This window comes from Rhinolophus hipposideros (assembly GCF_964194185.1).
Source record: "Rhinolophus hipposideros genome assembly, chromosome: 8".
NCBI lineage: Eukaryota > Metazoa > Chordata > Mammalia > Chiroptera > Rhinolophidae > Rhinolophus > Rhinolophus hipposideros.
In genome coordinates, this window is record NC_138054.1 from 25358495 (window position 1) to 25385193 (window position 26699).

At 37.3% G+C, this 26699-nt stretch overlaps 1 protein-coding gene and 1 pseudogene across 4 annotated transcripts in view; both read right to left on the minus strand.

The window, feature by feature from the left end:
- Positions 1-26699, minus strand: part of FNBP1L (formin binding protein 1 like) — a 100332-nt gene that overhangs the window by 53701 nt on the left and 19932 nt on the right. The window lies entirely within an intron of this gene.
- Positions 21431-21995, minus strand: LOC308500910 (large ribosomal subunit protein uL22-like; annotated as a pseudogene). Its single transcript has one exon. The product of its transcript is annotated as a large ribosomal subunit protein uL22-like (transcript).

Below are 26699 nucleotides of genomic sequence, written 5' to 3' on the forward strand. Positions count from 1 at the left end.
GTGAATAGTAAGAAATCCAAACAAGATTCATACTTGAAATGTTAAAATATTCAGGAACAAATGTTCATTTTAAATTCTGTAATTTCACTATTCTGTAATTTTGAAACTGCAAAAGAACTTAACCATAAAATTGGTCTCATTCCTCTGAATCTAAGAAACAACATTTAGATCACAAAGTACAAGTTTATTTTTCACTTTTATATGCCAGTTTCCAGACAATCGTTCAAATAGTTTCATTAACAATGATTTTAATATTTTTATGGGTTCAATGATTTAATATATGTTGAAACCAGATGAACTATACCACACAGCCTAGTATATATGTATAAAAAGCGCCTGCATACTGATTGAATAACCAATCTATTTGTATAGTACTTTTGAATTTAGAGTGTTTTCATGAATATGAACAGATGTCACCTACAAAATCCTATTGATAAAGCATTTTACAAATAAGGAAACCAAGTTTCCAAAATTAAGAAATTCAACCAACGTTTTGACTCCAATACACCATTATTACCATTATTTGGTAAATAAGTTTAGTAATTAATAATGTTTATTAGTAAATAATGTTTCCAGACCCTTCATTTTATAAACATGGAAGCTGACGGCCAGAATACTTAAGTGATTTGTCCACAGCTGATTAGCAACCAAACTGGGATGGGTGCTCGATAGCTTAGCTCTTAAAATCACTGTCAGTTTTATATTTAGTATCTAAATGAATAACTGGTGCAAATGCTGTTATTAAAAATGATGCATTTCTTCCACCATGAGAGAAATATAAGGCTGAAAAAAACTGTTGGTCACTGGGAAGCTTTGATGAAAGAAACAAATTAACCATCTCAAAGTTAGAAATTGTCTAACAAATGCACATTGAATGCTTAAACTCTCTTTACAACATTCCTGATAAGAAGTCACTCTGCCTTTCTTTAGTGATCAAAACAAAAACTTCAGAAGCATGAAAGAAGATGTTTGAAGGTTGAGGAATGATTTTTACTACCACAAAATATTAATAAAGTAGAAAGTTCTTAAATCAAAAAGAATCAAAATCATAAAAACTTAGGTCTCCAATCCCTTTAGGTTCAAAGCATGAGATCACATTTCCCCCTACTCCACGGCAGCAAATACCTAGGACTACGGGAAATATCGGGGAAAGGCTCAAGACAAACTAAAGAAGAAAAACTGAGCAGTATTCTGAAACTATCTATGGAATCGAAATAAATGAGAATATGAAGCCATCAAAAAAATCAACTTATTTTCATTTCCCTATTCTACATTTAGCACTGCTCTTATTTCTATGGATTTATTCTAGATTGCTGAGTCCAACTTCTTCCATTTTCTTACCTAATTGTCCCCTCACTTCCTTTTCCAACATATTCGTTCTTACCACAGCTTCTGTGAAATATATCTCCCAATTTATCATCTCATATTTAAATTTAAGAAAGCTCTTATTTTCTGTTTCCTTCCTTTAAAAGTGTTTTTTAAATTTGTAAAGTGTTTAAAGTTATTTTACCATATTCATTTAGGAACATAAGGAAACATTTTAAATTAAAGCTGACAACACCAACTTAAATGTCCATACTATTCCACATAAATCAAATAAATTGCATGTTGCTCCAAGGTTCTACTATATAGTGATAACTGTGGTAATAAATACTACATTTACTCAATCTTACTTTTATCTTTTGTGATATCTTTAACATAATTTAATTTAAAAGAACTATTTTATGTATCACAAAATGTTATAATTTTTTAGAGGTCACTATTTAATATTCAACCCTTGTTTTTCTAATTACTTTGTCACAGCCTTGCATCCAAATGAAGTCCCAATAAAGTACTTTTGGTAAATCACCAAGAGTCACAACTGTTTTAAAAAAAAAAACTGTCTTCACTAAAAAGCAGAATAATGACTTTGCTGTCCTAGTTTGGGCTTACTCTATGGCTCTGATTTTCTGCCCAAGTTTCTCCAGCACTTCTGAATAGCAAAGCACTGCCAAAAACATTTTTAAGATCTAACAAAAATGACTTTTCTCATTCTTTGATTCATATGGGACTGTAGAAACTTTTTCTTTTTGTTAAGTCTCATGGAGCTAAGAAATCAGTTTACAATTCAGGATCAACAACAACTACCCCCAAAGTAAATTAAGGAATATTTTAAGTTTTAAAAAAATCAACTTAATTATTTGCATTTATTTCCTCATGGTTTTGTTTTTAAAAGATAGATGCAGTTTTCTATATTTAGGAAACTCACCTGATACCTTTAATTTTGAATTTGAAAATTTTTTTAACTTTTTTTTTTTTAACAGGACTTTATTGGGGAACAGTGTATACTTCCAGGACTTTTTTCCAAGTCAAGTTGTTGTCCTTTCAGTCTTAGTTGTGGAGAGCGCAGCTCAGCTCCAGGTCCAGTTGCCAGTTGCTAGTTGCAGGGGGCGCAGCCCACCATTCCTTGCGGGAGTCGAACCAGCAACCTTGTGGTTGAGAGGACGCACTCCAACCAACTGAGCCATCCGGGAGCTCTGTGGCAGCTCAGCTCAAGGTGCCGTGTTCAATCTTAGTTGCAGGGGGCAGAGCCCACCATCCCTTGCGGGAGTCAAACCGGCAACCTCGTGGTTGAGAGGATGCACTTGCGGGACTAGAGGAATTGAACTGGCAGCCTTGTGGTTGGGAGTCCACTGGCCCATGTGGGAATCGAACCGGCAGCCTTCGGAGTTAGGAGCACGGAGCTCCAACCACCTGAGCCACCGGGCCGGCCCTTGAATTAAAAATTTTAAGTAAATTTTAAATTAAGCTCTTGTAACTTCAAAATGTATCCCGGTGATCCTTCCAATACCCTACTGCATATTTTTTCATTTCTCTTCCCTTGACTTTCTCCTCTACGCTCCTCAGCCACTCACTTCAATGGTCATCTCCATTGTTCTTAGCAGTAACTGCAAAACCCCCTTCTTCAAAATTTCAAGACTCTCATTATCACATAGCTAGCCCTGTCTGTCAACTCACTCACTCCAGTACCCTAAGACCAAATTTTTTTGACCCCACAGAGAACTCGATCCATTGATCCTGACACATTATTACCATCCCTCATCCCTCTCCTGTCTTCATTTCCATCTTTACACAGCTTGGAGTCCATGAGACATCCCTATAATCACTTCTTACAAATAGCTTCACTGTCCTTGCCCTCTCATTTTGCCAAATTTCAATCCGAGTCTTATATTCAACTCTTCACCAGCCATTTTCCACCCTGCTGAGGAAAAGTGAAAGGGAAAAAATAAGAAAAAAGGGAGGGAGGGAGGAAAAACGCACTGACTGATCATACTCTGAAATGCGTGCTTATAAACCTAATAGGTTTTAATGCCAGAACCTAATATCCTAGGCAACTATTTCATACCTTCTTTCAGTTTAAACTTATACAACCTCCTATCCATCTCACTCTCAGCTAGTAATATTCCTTTCCTACTTCACTAAAGGAGAAGCAAGCAGAAGATAATTCCTCACTCTCCAACTCTATTTTTACCACAAATACCTATGTGCTTTTATTTGGCCTTCCTGCCTTTTTGGATAAATTGTCCACACCCCTAGTGCTTATGCTTACCGAAAGAATTTGTGCAGTTTCAAGTTTAGCTGTTAAAATGTTTAAGGCTGAGTCTGCGTATGCTTGATGTATTCCAGAAAGAGCAAGAAGGTCACAAGGAAGCTATAGCTGAATGAGCAGAGGGAATACCGTAGAAGTTGAACTGGAGGTGTGTGGGGTCAGAGAACAGATCGCACATGCCTCATGTTTCACCATAAGACCTTGGCTTTAACCCTGAGGGAGATGAAAACACACTGGAGGGTTTTGAGCCTGACATAATCTGACTTAGGGTTTTAAACAGATCTCTCTGGCTTCTACGTTGATGTATTTAAAAAAACAAAACAAAACAAAACAAAAAAACAAAAAAGCCTGACTCAGGACAAAAGAGACTTTTTGGGAAGGCTACTGCAACAATCCAGAACAGAGGTCAGGCTGGCTTGGTCCAAGGTAGAGGTTGCCAAATGGTGAAAAGTTTTAAGACTTGGGATATATTTTGAAGTCAGTCTCCACAAAATTTTCTGATGTTCTGAGTATGGGTTGTGAAAGAAAGAGACATCAACTCTGAGTACTACCAACTTAGAAGAATAAAGTTGCTTTGAACTAAAGTGGGGCAATTAAGTGACAAGATTGACCAAGGGGAAGACAAAAGTTTTGCTTTTAGACATAAGTTTGAGATATCCTTGGACATCAGGTAGCTATATGTTGAGTAGATAGTTAAATACATATGTCTAGAATTCAACAGAAGTGGTCCCCCTAAAGATGTATAGTTAAGACATGACCCCGCATGCAATCTCAGTTACTCAGTTGCACACCAACATCCAGAGGTCAAGGAATTGAGGAGGACCCAGCAAAGGACACTGAGAAGGAGTAACCAATGAGGTGCAAGGAAAACCAGAAAAGCATGGTATCTTGGAAGCCGAATGAATAATGTATGATTTCAAGGAGAAAAAGGTGATCGTCAAGTGCTCCTCAAAGGCAAATGGGGACTGAAAACTGACCATGGGATTTAGCACTATGCAGATCACTAATAACATTCACAAGGACAGATTTGTTGAAGTAATGTGGGCAAAAGCTCGACTGAACTGGGTTCAAAAAAGATTCGGAAGAAAGAAATTAGAGACAGTGGAGATAGAAGCCACTTTCAAGGAATTTTGCTTTAAGGAAGAGAAATGGGATGATAGCTAAAGAGATGAATAGATCAAGTATAGGAGGGTTTTAGATGGAAACAACAATATGATGATATGCTCATGAAAATGACACAAAATAAAGAAAACCATTGACAATGTAGAAGAAAGAGGGGAGAACTGGAACCTCGAGCACCGAGTAGGTGAGAGTTGATGCACATGCAAGTGGCGCGGCTGACCCGTGCTAAGAGCACATGCAGATCAGGTGCAGTGAGAGACGGCAGAGAAAACGGGCACAGGTTTAGACAGTCTGGTGGACGTGGTGGGGGTAGCTTGTGGAAATTCTTCTGTGATCACTTTTATTCTTTCCGGTAAAACAGGGGACAAGGTAATAAATTGAGAATAAAAATATAGGAGGTAATAAAGGTTTCAGAGGGAAAAAGGTTTTGCTTTCATAATTTAAATCAATGAGCATTATATATATGACAACACAAAAAACATACAATTCTTAAACTTCTCCAAGTATGGTTAATAAATGAATACACAAAAGTCCTTGATTAATATAGCCATGTCTTTTTTTTTTAATGAGATGGAGATAATTCCACTGTATATTTTTATTTTATTTTATTGGGGAATATTGGGGAACAGGGTGTTTTCAGGGCCCGTCAGCTCCAAGTCGTTGTCCTTCAATCTAGTTGTGGAGGGCGCAGCTCAGCTCCAAGTCCAGTCGCCGTTTTCAATCTTTAGTTGCAGGGGCGCAGCCCACCATCCCATTAGGGAACTGAACCAGCAAACTTGTTAAAAGCTCACGCTCTAACCAACTGAGCTATCTGGTCGCCCCTAGCCATGTCTTTTTAAGACAATGATTTGCCAGGTGATAACAGATTCCACACAAAGAATAAAACATAATTTATAAGATGGTGGTGAGTGTATGAGGACGTGCCTCTCAGAGTTCTAACCACGGGGAGCACAGCCCACCAGGGCCCAGCTGCGGCTGCTCTCGCACAATGACTGAGAAAGGCAGGGATACAAGGACAGATCTGGTTCAGGGAGACCACGGATTCTCCCGACATGCGAATTTCACTCAAGGACTTTCCAAAACCCTGCCAAACTCTCCTTAAAACTTCACTGAAACTAACATACTTGTACTCAATCTTCTTTGCTTCCTCCTTTTCTTCCTCCATCAGGGTCAGACTCGCCTTGTGGTCTTATAGCTCCTTTTGCCTCTATTCCCTCTCCATTTCTTGTCACAGGTATTCTCCCTAAGTATTTCTTGCAATGTTTAATCCCATTTGGGTAATTAATCCCATTTGGGTAATTAATCCCATTTGGGTGATTGCTTCTCAGAGAACTCAAATTAACATAGGTGAAATTTCTTTAAAAAAAGAAAAAAGCAACAAATTTAACTTAAAACTGGTTTTAACCCTGTCTCTGAAAATCAAAAGGGTATTTTTATATGTTTCTAATGAGGCTAACGACATAAAATAAAATCGCTGAATAAAAGCAAAGCAGCGTGAATTTGAATATAACGTAACTGTTTCCTGTCCTCTGCCCTGCTCTTGTTCTCAAAAAGCAACAAGCTAAATAAACTCCTTCAGAGTGTAAAATTGGAAATAAACAAACACAGATCACTTGGGACCTTCTCTCTTCAGTGAAGGGTCAGTTCGGTACAATTCGTCACCACCTCTATCTACCTTTGTGCCTTTTCTGACAGCACCAACTAAGTAACGTTTTCACAAACCTTACACATTGTATTTTATGCAATTAAAGTTTTTGGATCTCACTTGTCACACGCATTCTGGCAAGGTTTTATTGAATATGCTTAAAAAAAAAAGAATCTGAAGTCAAGGTTAGAGTTCTACTTGTACGTGTGTAAAGTTTTCCTTATCTTTTAATTCATTAAACATAAGTTGAAAGTCTGAAATCAAATATTAAACTTGCTAGTCCAAGTTATCTGCTCTTTTATAAAGTAGAAATTAAACGGACACAATTCCAAATATAAAGCTACAACAGAACAAAGATATTTCTAAACATAGTGTTAAATAGTTGCTGAAACTGATTAGTTAGGTCAACAAATGCCCAAGACTTTTCCTTTAAAATTTTTTGAACCGTAGAGGTTTTAGTAATTCCCTACAATATCATTTTTTAAACTGTAATGAAATACATAGATTAAAATTTACCACCTTAACAACTTTCAAGTGTACAGGTCAGTGGCATTAAGTACATTCACACAGTTGTGCAACCATTACAACTATCCATTTTCAAAACTCTTTTCACCTTCTAAAACTGAAACTCCGTACATATTAAACAGTAACTCCCTATCCACCCCTCTCTTCAGTTGCTGGCAAACACCATTCTACTTTTTGTCTATAATTTTGACTACAGTCATGTGTCGCTTAACAACAGGTATATATTCTGGGAAATGCATCGTTATGTAATTTCATCTTTATGCGAACATCATAGAGGTACTTACACAAACCTGGACGGAATAGCCTACTACACACCTAGGCGATATGGTACATAGCCTATTGCCCCTATGGTGCAGGCCTGTACAGCATGTTACTGTACTGAATACTGTAGGTGATTATAGCACAATGGTAAGTATTTCTGTATCTAAACATACCTTAAAATAGAAAAAGTACAGTAAAAATACAATATGAAAGATAAAAAATGGCACACCTATGCATGGCACTTACCATGAATGGAGCTGGCAGGACAGGAAGTTGCTCTGGGTAAGTCAATGAGTTGTGAGTGAACGTGAAGCCTAGGACTTCACATTCACCACTGGAGACTTTATAAACACAGTCCCACAAGCCCTCCCCCTGCTTCCTTCCAACAGGGTCGGAAACAGAACATTGAAGCTATCAAGGCTGCTCCCTGAAGAGACGTGGGCTGGACTGATTGGAAATACCAAGGAGAAAGCAGCTGGGTAACGTGTAGATCACCATACGAGTGACTGTCAGGAGGGAGGGAAAGGTGGCCTGAGGATCAGCAAGAAACCAAGATGGAGACATAAAGGAACATGAGGGGTTGTCACAGCAGTGTGGTTTTGGCTACTGCATGTTGGAGCAGTGATCAGATTAAGGAACTTTGTGGTGTTCATTAAAAAAGAGGATGTTTAACACAGAGCAGGTACAGAACTGAGGACTCAATATTTTAATGTTGGAAATTTGCTTTTGGTTCCACGGACCCTACCTGACAGAAAGGGCTCTCTCTGGCACTGAACTGATGGTGGCGAAAAAAACGTATCTATACTATGCTTGACATCATTACAACCTGAAAATATTTCCAAAGCACAGAGACAGCCTGGCCCCACGCCACCAGAGAAAGCTTTTACTCAAGCGGCAGTGTCACTTAATACTTGTTAAGGTAGCTCCTGTGAACTTGTGTCCTTGTACAGGATCTTAGGGCCTCAACAAAGAATTTACAATGTACTCTAAAGACCATCAAGCTACATCTAGGAGGGTTGTAGCGCCCTCTGAATATGCAGTGCTGGGGGACAGCCTCCTGTGCTGAACCAGCTCACTGGCTGACCGATTGGGATGTGACCTGTGCACACAAAATTGAGGTGCTATGAGTGAGAGGGAAATCTGTTCCCAAGCTCCGCAGATACTGCTACCATTAGGAGAAAAAAAAAATTCCTCCTGAACTACATACCCTATTTCTTACAGGAAATTCAGCTCCATTATAATCTTATGGGAAAGTCATTAAAAATGTAGTCCATTGTTGACTGAACTATTGTTACATATCACATGACTACTGTGGGTGCCTCATATATAAGTGGAATCATTCAGTATTTTGTCTTTTTGTGACTGGGTTATTTCACTTAGCATAATGTCTGCAAGGTTCTTCCACACTGTAGCATGTCAGAACTTCCTTTTTAAAGCTTGAATAATACTCCATGGTATGTGAGTAACATTTTGCTTATCTAGTCATCTGTCAATAGACACTTCTGGCTATTGTGAATAATGCCATGGACACAGAGGTACAAGTATCTCTTCAAAACCCTGCTTTTAATTCTTTTGAGTATATACCCAGAAGTGGAATTACTGGATTGTATGGTAATTCTATGGTTAACTTTTGAGGAGCTGCCATGCTGGTTTTTGCAATGGCTGTACCATTTTACATTCCCACTGACAGTGCGCAAGGGTTCCAACTTCTCCACATCTTTGCCGACATTTGTTATTCTCTGGGGTTTTTTTGATACAGCTATCCTAACAGGTGTGAACTGGTTTCTCATTGTAGTTTTGATTTGCATTTTGTCATAATTAGTGATCTTGAACATCTTTTCATGTGCTTATTGGCCATTTATATGTCTTCTTTGAAGAAATGTCTATGCAAGTCCTTTGCCCACTTCTTAATAGTTGTTTGGTTCTCTTATTGTTGAGTTGTAGGATTTATATATTCTGGACACTAATCCACATTCAGATACATGACTGCAAGTATTTTCTCCCCTCCTGTGGGTTGCCTTTCCACTATATTAAAATGACCCTTAATGCATAAAAGGTTTAAATTTTGATGAAGTCCAATTTATCTATTTTCTTCTGTGGTCTGTACTTTTGGTGTTATATACTAGAAATCACTTCTAAATCAAATGTCATTAAACCTTACCCCTGTTTTCTTCTAAGAGTTTTATAATTTTAGCTTTTGCATTTAGATCTTTGATTCATTGCTCATTTTGAGTTAATTTTTGTACAGGTTGAAGGTAATGGTTCATCCTCATTCTTTTGCATGTGAATATCTGGTTTCCCCAGCACTGCTAGGTGAAAAGATTCCATTAAATGGTCTTGGTAGCTTTGTTGAAAATCATTTGATCATATATGTGAGGGTTTATTCTGGGCTTTCTGTTATGTACCATATGGTAGCTTTGTAGTAAGTTTGAAATCAGGAAGAGTGAGCTCTCCAACTATGTTCTCCTTTTTAAAAATTATTTTGTCTCGTATAAATTTTAGAATTGATTTCTATTTTGCAAAAAATTTCATTGGGACTTTGAATTACACTGAGTCTGTAGATCACTTTGCATAGTATTAACATCTTAATATTAAGTCTTCCAATCCATGAACATGGATGTCTGTCCATTTATTTGTGTCTCTGTAATTTCTTTCAGCAGTGTTTTATAGTTTTCGATGGATAAATCTTTCACCTCCTTGGTCTTTTATTCCTAGTATTTCATTCTTTTTTATGCTATTATAAATGAGACTGTTTTCCTAATTTCCTTTCAAATTGTTCATTGTTACATAAACATGATTTTTGCATGCTGATTTTGTACCCTACAATTTCACTGAATTTATAGGTGCTAAAGGTTTTTTGTAAAATCTTTAGTGTTTCTTACCTATAAGATCACATCATCTGTAAACAGAAATAATTTTACTTCTTTCATTTGAGGAAAGAGTGAAGAAATAAAACGGAGGCACTATGGTCAAGCTGCTAAATTATCAAAATTAAGTAGGCTGAGCCATGAGGAAACAATTCTATTCTTGCTTTAACTGGCTCAAGAACTTAAACTTTTTAACTTCTCAGTTGTGTCTGAAGATACATAGATATATAATTCCTACAAATAACCCTCTGAGGAACTTAGAAGTGTTCACATGGCTAGAATACCTGGCATCCATCACCCAGACTGCCTGACATCTAGCTGATTACTATTTTGAACTAATCTAAACGCTAATAATGAAGGACTGATTTCTTCTCAAGAATGTGACTTTTACTACAAAAACTCTCAGCTTGCTTTCTCCTTTGGAACATTCTGGGTATTGCCTACCGTGTTTCCCTGAAAATAAGACCTAGCCGGACAATCAGCTCTACTGTGTCTTTTGGAGCAAAAATTAATATAAGACCCGGTATTATTATATTTATTATATATTATATTACATTATATATCATATTACATCTGGTCTTATATTACAGTAAAATAAGACCAGGTATTATATTAATTTTTGCTCCAAAAGAAGCATTAGAGCTGATCATTCGGCTAGGTCTTATTTTCGGGGAAACACAGTAGCTGCCTTCCCAAATTGTAAATCCAAAGATCCTGAAGTAAATTTTTGTCATTTATTTCTAGATAAAGCTTCCTCACTTTTTTGTGCTCAGCAGACAGTTCAGATTTGGATATCTTATACTTATACTTATATAAGTATAAGTATATCTTATACTTATAAAAGTATAAGTATATCTTATACTTATAAGAGCAACTTATAATTGCTCTGGCTAGAACTTCTAATACTATGTTGAATAGAAATGACAAAAGCAGGCATCCTTGTGTTGCTCTCAGAGGAAAAGCTTTCAATCCTTCACCACTGAGTATGATGTTAGCTATAGGTAAGCAGATAAATTTTAAACTGGGTCCTGAAAGATAGGTAAAACATGGACACCTAGAAGCAAGAGAGAAAGGCATTCCAGGAGGAAGGAACTACATTATTAAAAGCAAGAAGAGAAAAAAGAAAGTAATTTTTCAACATTTCTGTTAAAAATCAGCCAAAATCAAAAAGGACAGTATCACCTCATCCATACTGTTCATTACCTAAGAGATAACAGGTGGCTACCAAAAATAACTATGTTATTGTCCAAATTCTCTTTATTCTTGTCAACAAAATCCTATGATACACAAGATAGAGAAATCCTGTGTATTGCCAATCTACAAAGTCTCCTGAGCAAGATGTATATTACTACCTCGTGATAAAACCCTGTGGGACGCAACAGTACGAGCTCTTCTTGCTGCTAGCAAATGCCCTTCTAAGTATTCAATATAGAGATTATCTTTTTTAAAAGTGGCTACCTTTTTAGAAAGAAAAACATCTAGTCAATTTCTGAAATAATATCACTATGTAGATCTTTGATAAGTCACACTTGAAGGGTTTTTTTCTAAGCTATAAATTTCTAAAGAACAGATCATGTATAAAGCTTCATACAAAATATTTCCAGAAAGGTGACAAATTTTTTAACTCTTATTTTGTATGCTTCTAAAGTAACTGAATTCACTAAAGTTCTCTTTTCTCTGAATACTCAAATCTAATGCATAGTTTGTGCAGTACAGTTTTTTCAATTATTTAATTTTCTTTTTTTATTGCAAAATATATCAAACCTGCAAAAGAGTGTAATGCCATAATCATGGACAGTTTTTACTACAAAACTACTCTCTGTACTTATTTCATTTAATACTAAAATACTAATTTTAATACCAGTATTATTTACTTTGGCATTTACTTCATTTAAGAAAGAGACATCAGTTTTACTAAGAGTATTTTAAAGTGTTCAAAATTCAGTAACTCCTTTAAAAAAAATCAGTGAAACTAAAGCATTTAAAATATGGACTATAAATAAAGTTTAATAAATATAAAATTAAATATATTATCAAGTGGCAAATACAAATTTATAAAATGTGAAGCATACATGGTTATTTTAAAATAAACTAACATATGTAATAAAATAATTCTAAACTAAACGTAAAACGTACATACACTGATGACCATTTAATTACAAAACCTGAAAATAAAATTTCATTTGACCTTTTTCAAAAGTAATCTTCCATTAAAAGAGCCAACAGCATCATTTTTATTGTGCATATTCTTACCCAGTTTTCCAGCACATGCTGATATACTCTGTCTGAAGAGAGCAGTAGGAGACAGCTACAAGGTAGCACCACATCTTTTCCTCTGATACTCTATCCTTCAAGTAATCTCATCTCTTGTGAACTTTTGAGAAAATCTTTTGAACAGTCTTTTGCTTTTTTAACAGAGACTGAAATCTTTTTTACTGATAGAGCTCTAGCTTTTACTTCAAAATAGCATTTTTGGTTGGTCTATATCTCCTTTAGTTTCATCACATAGAGAGGTTCCAACATAGTGACCTGTATCATTTTCAGTACTTTCATGTTCATATGCTACTTATTCAGAAAGTCTGTGAATTAAATTATAATTATTCTTGCTACAGAGCTATGCTTTATCATTACTTTCTTCTTCCTCTTAAAAATTATGGAGTTACAGAAGAGTAACCTTTGTTTAATCTGCAATTCTAATACAAAGTAAGTATATAACTAGCTGTGCACATTTCAAGATGCAAATGATTCAGATTTTTTAAATTCCAAAATAACTGCATTACACCAATAAAAATAGTGGTAACATCGGTGCATGGCATAGCAGACCAATTAATATTGCAATAACTATCAGAAAAACCCAATATCATCTTCCCAAAGAAAGCTTATTTTTCCCAAAGCTGAAGTGCAAAAACATAACCATTTTTAATGAGCACAATCAAATTTTTAACCATAGAATGTCTACAAGAATTACAGCTTTAAAAAATACAACCGAGTTTTATATTTCAAAAGGACCTCAACTGAAATAAATTAGTTTCCTTTAAAAAAAAAAACTGCAATAACTATGCACAGATAGTATATTAATGTTTTCTATGTTCACTTAAAGCATTTTTTTCATCTTTTAATAGATAATAAACTCTAAGTATAGGATCTAGTTATGGTTCTTTGTGTCTCCTATCTACCTCAGATCATTTACTAGTTCTTGATCTCTGAGCCCCAGGTTCCACAGCTGTAAAACTGGCCTCTACAGTGAGCACATTAAATGAAATTTAAATAAAGCATTCAACACAGTGCTTGGCACTGGTGGCTATTATTACTCAATCTTTAATTCAACAAGTGAACGCAGGCTGAGCTTGGCACTAGGGATACAATGAGGAAAAATATACTTAGTGGAAAGGAGAGCTATTAATCAAATAATCACAATTTCTGTTTAATTTCATTGGCTAGTACTCCCAGAATAATATTAAATACCGTAGTGATAGTTAACAATCATTAGTGGTTAGATTCATATATCTGAACTTGGGTCAACATACAGGTTTTATGTCTTCAAACAAACTCTACATATGAATGTTGTATTTATAAGAAAATTAAAGGATGACTGGTCTCTGCAGAAGTCGTTTAAAATAGTATATGTTCTTAGCACAATTAAAATTATTTTACTGATCCAAAATAAATTTACACACTATCAGAACATATCTGTTGTGTGAAGTAAGGTCTGAAGTAAGATCTATACCTGTGTATAATCTAGCATCTTCTTTGTTTAATTCTGCCATTTCTGACAACATCATAGCATCCATATTGATGATCCATCTTCCCACCGGTCCCTTTCATTTCATAGTTCTTTGTCATTTGGGGTTCCTACGGATTTTGATTTCCATTTCACATTAGCCTCTCTTGTTCAGCACTGCCCTGCTCCCCAAATCTCAAACTTAAGCCCAGGATCATTCAGTGGTTACTTAAGGGTAAAGCCACCAGGACAACAGTTTGGGATTAACTACTTTAAACCTATTAACAGCTGTCTTTGTTACACTCTTGTCCAAGCTCCAACGCCCTGGTCACCTGCTTTCCTCGCTGTCCTTACTACCTACCATTGCGACCACTTCCCGCCACTGTTTCAGTGCCCTCACATCCATAACGCAGAACCATTTTCCCGGAGCTGACATTTTATCCTTTGTCCTAAGACCAGAGAATGTGATTAGCAAAAAGGAGAGTCAAGAACAGCCAGCCTTTATATATATGCATTCATATTTTAACATAACATTACCTAAAATAGAGCTAAGCATCCCTTTGCATAGTTTCTCTGACTTCTTGGCTTTCTTCCCCCGCCTCCCCCGCCAACATCCCAGCTCATTTTCCTTTTTCACTCTAGACTCTTTCCCTTTCCCCCGTTTTAGACTCTTTATCTACTTCATGAGCATAAGTGTAAGTTTGAAATCTAATCATAGGCCTTTATGGCTGGAAGGAACTGCAAAGGTCAGCCTCTTACAGGTGAGGAAACTGAAGCCCAGAGAGTAACCTATGTATTTGCCCAAGGTAACAGAGCCGAGTAACAGGCTGAATCAAGGAGCCAGATGTCTTAGTTTTTCCTGTTTTGCTCCTTCAAGTCAGTACACTTAGTTAAGGAAATGCTCTCAGACTGTATTTACTGTTTAGAGAGCAAATGGACTTCCTGGCTGTAATCTAATCTGAAGAGATACTTAGTTGTTGGTATATTCATGGGAATAACTCCAAAGAGTGACTTTATACTCTAAGCATGAAATTAAGGTTTAAATACTGAGATAATTTAGCTACAGTGGTACCTCGGTCTTCGAACGTAATCTGTTCCGGAAGACCATTCGAGTTCTGAAACGTTAGAAAACAGCCGACAGCTAGGCCTCAGGGTCTTGCACTCAGTGGAAGCTGCGTGACATGTTCAACTTCCAAGGCGTGTTCAAAAACTGAAGCATTTACTTCCGGATTTAGTTTGTAAACCGAAATGTTCGTCAACGGAGATGTTCAAAAACCGAAGTACTACTGTATCTGTATATGCTTTATTATATTTTAGAAGAAGCACAAGCCCAAACAGTATGATTTACTTTCAGAAGTGGTATCCGAAAGTCTTAATATTTAGAATTAAAAATTATAATAAATGTTACTATTAAGTAAATTTTTATATGACAGATACAAAAATATTGTGTATTAATCTAATAAGAAGAGTCTCTAAGTTCAAAAGCAAGAATACTCAGAAAATATGTACAGGACTTGACTGTTCTTGCTTTCTTATATGTAATATAATTGTAATATTGGTGGGAGGCACTGAGTGAAAGGGAAATGGTCAAGTAAATGAATTCTCTTGCACATTAACATAAACCAGGCACTATTAATACCACTTTAAATTTACATGGCCACTGTGTCTTTTTTATATTGAGTCTATGTGATTCTTATTTCAATCTCAAAAACTATTACTAGCTTGTGAGCAGGCAGGGCGCTAGCTGCTACTACCTTTCATTTCCATGTACCGTTACTGTGCATAGTATTTTGAATGGATACATAATCTCAGACTTTTTAAAAGAACTTCACATTAAGCCTGACTGTTTACTCCTAAAACTGCACTGGAATAAACTGTACATAAAGATGTACTTACAAGTATTATATCCATGAAATAAGTTTACAGGAAGACTTAAAATTCTTACCTAGACCTTTAATGCCTATAGCAAAATAACTATCAAAAGAAAAGGGATGCCTTCTATTTGCTAATGTGAAATACGTTATATATATTCGTGTCTGTGTGTGTGTGTGTGTGTGTGTGTGTGTGACAGAGAGACAGAGAGAGAGGTGTCCATGTGTGCATGTTATATGCACACATGGACCTCTGAGGCCTAACTGCTTACACAGAAATTAAGAAAAAGTCCATCATTCTATAATATGGAGGATCACCTACAACAAAGGGGGAAAGTTTCAGTTGCTTATTGATTATGTACTTCTTTCACTGCAGCTTTTATGTGCAGAGTTTTGATAGTAGCACAAGCAAGATCAATAACATTATACATTAGAGGAAGTGATCAAGAATATGAATCTTTTTTCTACAGTTCTACTTTAACCATTATTTGCACTTGTGCTAACTGAAAGATTTGAAATACAGTCTGGAAATTTTATTATGTGGGAACTTGCTGAAGAGAGTTAATAAGCTGCTTCCTTAAATTAGGCAGTTTTAAAATTAAAGACCCAACTTGTAGGACCCCCAGGGTCATCAGTAAGAAAGTATAGACACTTGAAGGGAAGGAAGTACCGTCTAGGGCTCTAGGGCTCAGAGTGCGGGGGAATTTCCTGTGCATTATCTCATTTAATCCTCACTGACAACTCTATCAAGTTCGTGGTATTATCCTTACTTGATATGGAGAAACACGGGTTCTCAGAGGTTAAGTGATTTCAGAGGTACAGAGTTAGGAGTCTTTCCATTTGACACTGCTGGAAAAAGACAAAAGCATTGTTGATTTGTCCAAGGTATTCACCCTTAGGCTTGTATGCATGGAGCAAGTGGCTACTAGAGGTTTACTCGCTTCTCCTCGCACTGCTTTGGAGGGAAAAATAGAGAGATTTAGAAGAGTTACTAATTTTGATAAATGAGTCAATGGCTGCCTTTGGAAAGCAAACCCCAGGATGTATCTGAATCATCAAGTATCTTTCCCGTCAGTGTGACTGTATGAATTAAAGAAAACCTGAGTCAAAATTAAACTTCCCCTAAGAATAAGATTTCTGGAATTTTTAGAAATGGCTGTATAAATCTCAGAACTCCCCAGAAATTTCTGAATGGTTAAATTCTGTGTAATGTTTGTGTCCACCTGGCCTGAAAAGTGCATCCTCTTTCATAAAATTGCTAAAATAAAAGCCGAAAGATGCAACATCTAAATCTTAGCATGGATTTGGGCCCTAACATAATGCTGTAGTTCTTGACAATAGTTTTAAACCTATGAAAATTGAGTCTCTCAATTTTTCTACGAATATAGTTGATAGTATTTTTACTGCTTTTTAAAATTAAAAAAATTAATCTGACTTAGTCTAAATGTCATAACTATCAATAAAAATTAATAACCTATGCACATTAATGAGGTTCTCACAGGTGGGAGAGCTTGGATGTCCCTGAAGTAGAGACACTTACCAAGTGTCCAAATTATAAAGTGTAGGGCATAGTTCTGAGGCTATCTCAGGTAGAAAGCAGGTAGAGTGAACAGCCAAGTAAAACTGTTACCTGGGAAAACAGCCAGTGTTTGTCACTTGACGTGGCAGTTGAGTATTCTAAGGCAAAGAGTTCCCAGACTTTTAATTTATGTACCAGTACAATTTCAAGTTAGATTTTTGGGGAGTGACCAAATATTGTCACCCTTGTGTTTGTTTTAACCTTTTTACTTTAAAAAGTAAAATACACAGACTACAGTGGCCCTGAGAGAGAGTCTGTGACCTCAACCGATAACAACTCGCTTCATGTTTCTGAGGCCGATGGTTCCCGGTTTGTTTCCTCTTTGCTGCTCTCAGAGATGGTGGGAGAGGTCTGCTCCCGCTGTGGCTACATTTCCAAGTGACAGCAAACAAATGAATAACGCTGCTCCAAATGAAGTAACAATATAAGCTTTGAAAGCACACAAATTGCAACTGCCTTGTCGTGAAATGCTCTGTGGAAATGCCCACATGACAAGGAGCTTAGAGAAGCCTCCAGTTAACAGCTTATGAGAAACTGAGGACTCAGTCCAAACCACAAAGAAATAGATTCATCTCACACCCGGGTTCGTGAACTTGGAAGCTGGATTCCTCAGCTGAGCCTTCAGATAAGACTACAGCCCCAGCCAACATCTTGATTGCAGCCTGTGAGAGACCCTGAACCAGAGGCATCTAGTTAAACTGTGACAAATTTCTGACTCACAAACACCATGAGACAATATATCTAGTTAAACTGTGACAAATTTCTGACTCACAAACACCATGAGACAATATATCTGTGTCGTTTTAATCTGCTATATCTGGGGGCAATTTGTTACACAGTAATAGATAACTACTGCAGTTCCAAAGTAGCTAAGATAGAATGTGAACCAAGAACTTATCTGATTCCCAAACCTACCTTCTTTCTAAATTACCCTTACATTATCAATAATTTTTGAACATTTTCTTTTTTGAACATTTTCTATGTGCTGGCATCATGTGAGACACTGGGGATGCAAAGGCACGGTGGCCTTGGAGGAAGGAAGCCTACACAAATTCTCATGAGGAGTTCGGATTTGAATTTGGCTTTGCCTCAAATGTAGGGCAAATGAAAGAGGAGGATCACATCCCAAGCTTGGGGAATGGTGTGAGCTTGGATACAGAGGCTGAAATCACCTTGGCCTACAGTGAATGGACCACATGGCCAGAGTGGAGGGTTCTCAGCTGTGGCTTAAAAACATGGCTCCAATGAAAACCTCACGTGCCCTCAGGATACAACTAAAAAGGGCCTGGATAATTTTGTTAAATATAAATATAAATATAAATATAAATATAAATATGTACATATATATACTGTCATCTAAAAATATAAAACTAATGTTACTCAGGATACAACTAAAAAGGGCCTGGACAATTTTGTTATATATAAATATATATATGTATACATACACACACACACACACACACACACACACACACACACACACACACACACATACTGGCATCTAAAAATATAAAACTAATGTTACTACAGAAAAAAAATGAGAAGTAATCTCTCAAGATCTCTCTGAATTGGTATGAACTGATTTCCATGGTATGTTGTTAAGTGAATAAAGCAAAATGTGTAGTAGTAATATTCTAGCTATTTCATAAGAAGGAGAATGTGATTTCTTTTATTTTAATAAGATAAACCAGAAAGCAACAGAAAAAAAAATCTTTGGGACAGGGGAGAGGAGAGATGTGGAGGGCATAGGATGGGAATTAGACTATTGTAAATGTATCTTTTTGTATAGTTTTACTTTTGAATTTTGTAAATGTCTTAGTCAAATTAAGGAAAAATAAACATTAAAGTTGAAAATAAAGTGGAACAAATTAATCTAATGGTACCTAAAAGTAAAGAAAATAATCATCCCAAAGGATGTTTGAACACAGTCCTAGTACTGAGCATGCACTGAATATATAAACTGACTCCTCTCCATGTTTTCATGTTAGAAGTAATGCTGGTGGTATAAATTTGAAAACTATTTAATGGATAGCATTAAGTTATACCAATGTTATTAGGGACCAAGATTTTCCATGTAAGAGAAAATAAGTGTGGTGTGACAAGAAAAATATACTGTACATAAATTACTGTCTCCATTCACCATCATTATATTAAAAAAAGAACTTAATTTAACTCCCCCCAAGAGAAGGTAAAAATCTCAGAGTAAGACAGTCCTTTCAATTACTATGATTAGTAGCTTATTAAAAAAAAAAAAAAAAAAAAAAAAAAAAACAGGGCCCGGCCGGTGGCTCAGGTGGTTAGAGCTCCGTGCTCCTAACTCCGAAGGCTGCCAGTTCGATTCCCACATGGGCCAGTGGGCTCTCAACCACAAGGCTGCCAGTGCAATTCCTCGAGTCCCACAAGTGCATCCTCTCAACCACGAGGTTGCCGGTTCGACTCCCGCAAGGGATGGTGGGCTGCGCCCCCTGCAACTAGCAATGACAACTAGACCTGGAGCTGAGCTGCGCCCTCCACAACTAAGACTGAAAGGACAACTTGAAGCTGAACGGCACCCTTCACAACTAAGATTGAAAGGACAACAATTTGACTTGGAAAAAAGGCCTGGAAGTACACACTGTTCCCCAATAAAGTCCTGTTCCCCTTCCCCAATAAAATCTTAAAAAAAAAAAAGAAAAATGCCTACAGCCCCTGCTCTAAAAAAAAAAAAATGCCACATAGTATTTATTTTTCTCATTTTATCCAATATTAGTGAAATGTTTGTTGTGGGACCTGCATCTGAGAATCAACAGTCCAAAACAGATTCCCAAACATTTATCCTTAGATAAGAAGCAGCTAGGGGGTGTTATTTTTATTTTTTATTTAAGTATATTTGGGATACAATAGCATATTAGTTGTAAGTTTCAGACGTAATAAGGAGCTTTAAAAATAATGAATCCTGGGCCTTGTTCCAGATGCCCAGGACTTTTGATGTACAGTCGGACTTGGGGACATCGGCCCATAGTATATATAAACTTAAGTATGATTTAAGCAGTTCTTGGTAACAGTAATGTCCAATCTAGTTTCACCTGGGCAAAAAAAAAAAAATTCAGGTAGAAGTCCTTTTGGGAAATCGAGTGGAGTGGTGCTTGGTGTTCAGATATCTACTTGGCAGATGAACCCATGTCACCTCAATGGGTGAACTGTGTCCAAAGAACAGCAGTATGCTAGAATCTGGAGTGTTGGCAGGAACTAGGAAAGAGTAGTAAGGCCACAGTTTTCCAGAGGGATTAAAATACTAAACACAGGGAAGATAACCGATAAGAAACTAAGGCCAAAACCTGTTTTTAACAGGGACCACCATGGCATAGAGAATATTGTTACTTAGAGTTATTATCATAGCATAGGTTTGGAGAATGTGATTTATGTTAAGCCCTGTGACTTTAAAGTTCTGTAAGAATAAGCTAAGAAAGTGGTTGGCAAGCGTTTATGCATAGTAAATGCTAAATAAATGTGTTAAATAAAGTCAATTTTTACTTTAAAACATATTTTAAAACTATTTTTCTCCAGTCTCGGAAAAGGTTTTTAGATCCTGAGAAATGTACAAATTAAACATAGGATAGGGTAATAGGTTTAATATATCACACTCATGATTTCAGCACAGGAACCTTTTCCTTATTGAAAGAAACATTTAAAACAATACACAGTTATTTCTCAGTTATCAAGAGTTGTAGAAAACAATATTGTGTATTTTTTTTAAGTCTCTAAATTTGACTCTAGAACAGAGTTGGCATTAAGTTTTTACAGATTTACTTTCCAAATGTTTTCCTTCAGCTGATACCTATATTAATGTGCATTTTTTCAGTTTACACCTGTTCATTTTGAAAGACCTGGCTGGCAGATGAAGGTTAATCAAAGACTGAACATTTGCCACCAGCAATGTCTGTAGGAAATAGACTAGGAGAATAGTCTAGAATTCAGATCCTTGAGCCAGACTATATGGATTTAAATCCCAATCCCACCTCTTACTGACTACTTAGACCTTGTTCAAACTTAGTCTTTGTGTCTCGTTTTCCTCACCTGTAAAGTAGGGGTAATACTACTTACTAGGGTTTTTACTAAAAGTTAATGAATATGGGTAAAGCATATATGGTAAGTGTTCAATATATTACGTTTATTAATTTGAAACAATCAAATACTACTGTATTTTACACAATCTTTTGTTTTTTGTTTCTTGTTTTTTTACTTTTATTAGCATTTATTTGATGCTAAATTTACTCTCGGGCGAGAAGTTTTTGTTTCTTCAGCTTCTTCTGGGGGACCTTTTTCTTCGTGCATCCTCCTCTTCTGACTTAGGAAAGACCCGCTCTTTCTCAGCTGGGACCATCTCGGTGCGGCAGGGCGAGCTCGTGTATTTAAGGAGAACCCGGCCGTGAACTCCGTAAGTTCTGCGCGGCATCTTGGGAACTTTGTTCCCCTGGCTGTGTTCAGTGACCAGGGCGTCTGCATTTAAATCCTTAAATTGAGCATTACTCTCTGCGTTTTTAAGCACGCGCAGTAGAAATTCTGCTCTCTTTTTGGGCCACCGACCCTGCGTCCAACCCCACTGTCTGGCCTGGGCACACCTCCCAACTCCACCACTGTAATGATGGAATGGCACACACTGCTCAGTAATGTGACATCCTCCAGACACTTGGTGGCGTTTCGGATATGCAGACCCTTGATGGCCTGGGCAGTTTCACGAGTGTTCTTAAAATGAACATGTAAATTTGAACCTCTTGATTTACATGATTTTGTGGGGTTCTCTGGGTCAAGCAAATAGCAAACCGTTTTCAGAGGTCACCTCAGGCCACTTACAGGAAGAGCTTGGCTTTTTTAAAATGAGTACTTTTTAAATTCTCATGAAGATATCACATATACAATGATATAACAAGCAAGTTGTATCAAACATTCAATACATCAAAAATCCCGGTGGTACCTTAAACAAACTTTGAAAGATATTTTTTAAAGGTGGCATGTGCCCCAACCCTTAAATCAATTTAAACATGCTACCAGATGAGATTAATAGTTGGAAAAGCAAGCTGCAATGGCCTTGAGCATCTGCGCACGTTCTTACTGGAAATCCAAAAATGCAAAGCCTCAACTGTTCTTTACCTGAGAATACACTGACTTTTAACTTTTCAAGGGAGCTTTGTGTTGTTATTCATAATATAAATTTTGAGGAGGAATGATTGTCCTTCGTTGATATTACAGATTACATCATTCAGTGATTTCAATTTTTGTGCCTATGTAAATATTAGATTTTTTAAATGTAATATCCCTATAAAAACAGAATAGTTTCTCTTTGCAGAATAGTATTTGAATTCATATGGTCAAATTTTTAAATTATGAGCAAACTGAGTTCCATTTTCCTGATTTTGTTCTTGCTAATGTGAAGGTATAATACAGAAGCTATAAAAATTAAGTATAACAACTACATAGAAACTTTATCTCCTAATAGCAAATATGAGTTAATATTGAATGCTGAACAATCTTGTGGCTTTATACTGAACATAGAAAAGATGCATTCCAGGTAATTAAGAAATATTATTGGCTCAGTCATTATATATGTATATCCATGCACTTTCTTTGAAGAAACTCGGATTTTTAAAAATTATAAAAATTACATAGATGGGTTGCTTTAAGAAGGAACTCACTCGCAGACTGCCTTGAGAAAAAGCTCTCGTCATTCATTTTAACTCAGTAAAACTCTACCAAGGGCCTGCTATATATTAGAGGTATATTCATTCAGGTCATTTAAAATGATTTAAAGTTTACAAAAATTAAGCTTGTATCCAACTCATGACAATTTAAAAATAAATCTATTTTTACACAGGTAGATATATGCCCGACTTGACGACAGATACACACCCTTTGCTAGTTTAAAAAAACACACCGTATTCTACAATATGGTGCTCAACCAGGGGTGACTGTGACCCCGCCCCACCCAAGGAACACTTGGCAGCGTCTGGAGACATTTTTGGATGTCACACAGTTAGGGGAGGGAATGGGGATTACTACTAACTAGTCTCTAGTGGGTAGAGGCCAGAGGTGTTGCTAAGCCCCTTACAATGCACGACACAGGTCGGTTCCCACTCAGCCTCAACAAAGAATTATCCAGGCCAGATGTCAGTAGAGCTTCTTCTAGATGATACAGTGGTAATCCAGAGACTAGAAGCCCAGAAATTATTTGAAAACTATTTAGGAGAACAGGAATGCTCTTTAGAATTGACGTGGATAAGAAGGTAGAAGAAGCAGTGTGTTCTCTAAGAGCCGTCACAGGTTTAACAGACACATAACCAAGATGAAGCTAAGAGTGTTTTAAGTCAGACTTTAAAGGACAGAAAATGGGGGTAATATGCTAAAGAGCAGATGACAGCAGCTACCACTTGGAATTAGGAATGAACGTTGAACGTCGAGAACCATTCATGAGGGAGACTCTTGATCTCCATGATTACCATTTTTGGTACAAGGAAACAGAATCTGAGAAGTTAACAATTTCAAAATTGTAATATGTCCAGATAACATTTAATTGTTTCTGCCTCAGGATAAAGGTTATGGGGGGGAATTAAAAACAAGACAACAGGCCCAAAATGGAGTCACTTATACGAAAGCCCAGGTCCCAAAACCAAAACTTTAAGTAGTCTCTCAGAAATGGAATCTTACACCAGTATCAACACCAGTAATCTGCCTGAAACATACCAGCCATCCCCTGAGAGAAAGTAACCTTGCAATAATCAATCCGCTTTTTTGCCTAGTATAATTTATTTGTTCCTACTCCCTGCTGCCTCTAAAAGTCTCATTTGGCCTCGAAGCTCCTTTCTATCTGCTAGATTGGATGATGCCCAATTTAAGACTCACTGAGTAAAGCCAGGGAAGTCTCTAAAATTCACTTAGTTTTTCAACAGGGGGAAGAATTGTTTGGTTTCCAGGCATTCTTTAATGTACTGAATAAAAGTAATCTTAAAACAGGACTTTGTAGGAAGTCTGGTTAGTTACTGCTGGGGAGCCAAATTCGTTACATTTCATTAAAATAAAAATAAATAAATAAAAAGATGCCCTGAGAAATAAGTCCCCATTTCTGATAAACATCAAGGGTGAGACCGTCAGTGTTGAGCAGTCTCGCTTACGGAAATAACCACTACCTTGCAAGCATCAACTCCTCTGCCCTCCTCTCGCTCTGCTGTGCTTCTGATACACCCCCAACCCTGCTTGCATCCAGTTGTCTACCTCTTTCCTCTACGCGCCCATAACCTAGTCAGCCGAAGGTGGAGGGAGAAAAATAGCCATCCATACTACTTGGTCTCACTTTTAAATTTTTGATCACAAACCTCATGAGGACCTTCAGGGTTGCCCCTCAATCCTATTACGGCTTCCTGGTCTGTTCACTCTCCGATACTTCACAATGACTATTTGCTGCTCCCTCTTTCTTATGATATCTCCAGTACCATCTTTCCTTTCCTCATTCTCAGCTGTTAATTTCGATTCGATTTCACTGGGAAAACTGAAGTAATCTACAGATAATTACCATATCGTCACATCATTCAACAGCCTGCCTTCTTCTCAGTTCCATTGGTCCCTGCTCCGAAGATCAATCCCTTCCTATACACTGACCCTATGCTGTTTCTTAAGTAAATGCTTCTAAAATTGCACCCTCTCTTCCAATATCAGTTTTCCTTTCCTCTAGATATTTTTCATTCATAAACATATATCCTGTAACATCATCGATATTAAGACAAAACCAAAAAAGTCCCTTACTCCAAGCCTGTCAAGCCCCTTTCACTGCTTCCTTTCTTAGCAAATTCCTCCAAAGAGGTGTGTCTGTGTACTTGCTGTTTCTTCTTCTCATATTTCCCATTTACTTTTATTCTCACCCCCAAATTCTCTAGTGTGTATTTTCTACAAAGACATTTTCCTATATCACAATTATCAAAATCAGGAAATTAACATGATACAATACTACATCTAAATCTCAGACCCCATTCAAGTTTTGTCAGTTGGTCCAACAATGCCCTTTACAACAACTGGACCAGGTCTAGACGATGTTACAATGTCTTTGTCATGTTCCTTCCATCTGCAACAGTTCCTCAGTCTTTCCTTATCTTTCATGACTTTGACAAGTTTGAAGGTTTTAAGCCAGTTATTTTGTAGACCATCAGTTATTTTGTGAATGACCATTAATATGAGTTTGTCTGATCTTTCCCCATGATTCAGAAGCACGATTTCCAGTATCTTTGGCAGGAAACGATGCAATGTCCTTCTCATTGCATCCAATCAAGTGGCACATGACTTCAACTAGTCCCACTACTGCTAATACTAACTAATCACTTACGGTGATAAATGGCAGGCCTCTCCAATATAAAGTTACTGTTTTCCTTTATGAGTAACCATGAAATATCTTTTTCCTCATCCAACTTTCCATTTATTCATGTATTTATTTATATCCATATGGACTCATGGGTTCCTAATTTATTCCATGGATTATCACTCCTAATTATCATTATTTTTATACTCAAATTGCCCCACATTTGGCCAGTGGAAGACCCTTTAAGCTGGTGTGTTTTTGACATGTCGTGGTTCTTTGAGCACTTCCTTACTTTCTGGAACAAGACATTTCAGGCTCACCTTGTACTTTCCCTGCTCTACCCCTGGAATCAGCTATTTCTCCAAGGAACCCTGATTCCTTCTTAGTGGAGAAAGATAGTCAGAAACCAAGAACTGGATACTAGATACACTCACTGCTGCTGGTGGATCACTACTCCCAGCCCTCCCAAAGAACAGATCGAGAGTACATGTCCAGGCACACACATGATACATGACAGATACTTACACCCTTCTCTCTATTTCGTGTCTATATAAATTAAAAACCATGAGTTCACATCAATCTCCAATTTAATCTAACACCACCAACATCCTTTCGATATTTTTAACTCCTTTCTCCACAGAGAAAAACCTGGCTCCCTTTATCCTTACCGATCCCCAATATGCCACCAATCTCCCACTGCTGCTGCTGCTGCTCCCCACCGAGGTCCCTCCTGGCTCTACTCGGCCTCACACCACTGTGAGTCTGCTGTCGATGCCCGCTTTTCTGTTACTCTGCATGGGGCCAATGCCACTGTGCGCAACCGTCTGCATGGACTCCCCCCACTTCGCCTGGGCTCCACCACCCTGAGCCTGGCTGCCCTCCTGCATGGATGCCCGCATCCTTCCACTTGGGCTTCAATATACTGCAGTGAGTTATAGCTGCCGCTCTCCCCGCGCTCCCACATAATCCTCCCTTCATCGTCCTCATGCTGTGACACCCCACACCCTGAGCTTGACGTCTCCTCACAGGGAGACTGTCCTCACCCCAGGGAAGCTTTCCCGTAACATTACAGATGACAGTCCTGCGCACAAGCCTTCTTTAGACTCAGGTACTGATACTGACACTCTGCTCCAGACCATCACAGCTTTCAAGCCTGAGGACACCACCTGTTTGCTCGGCCTCACCTGAATTGTTCAGAA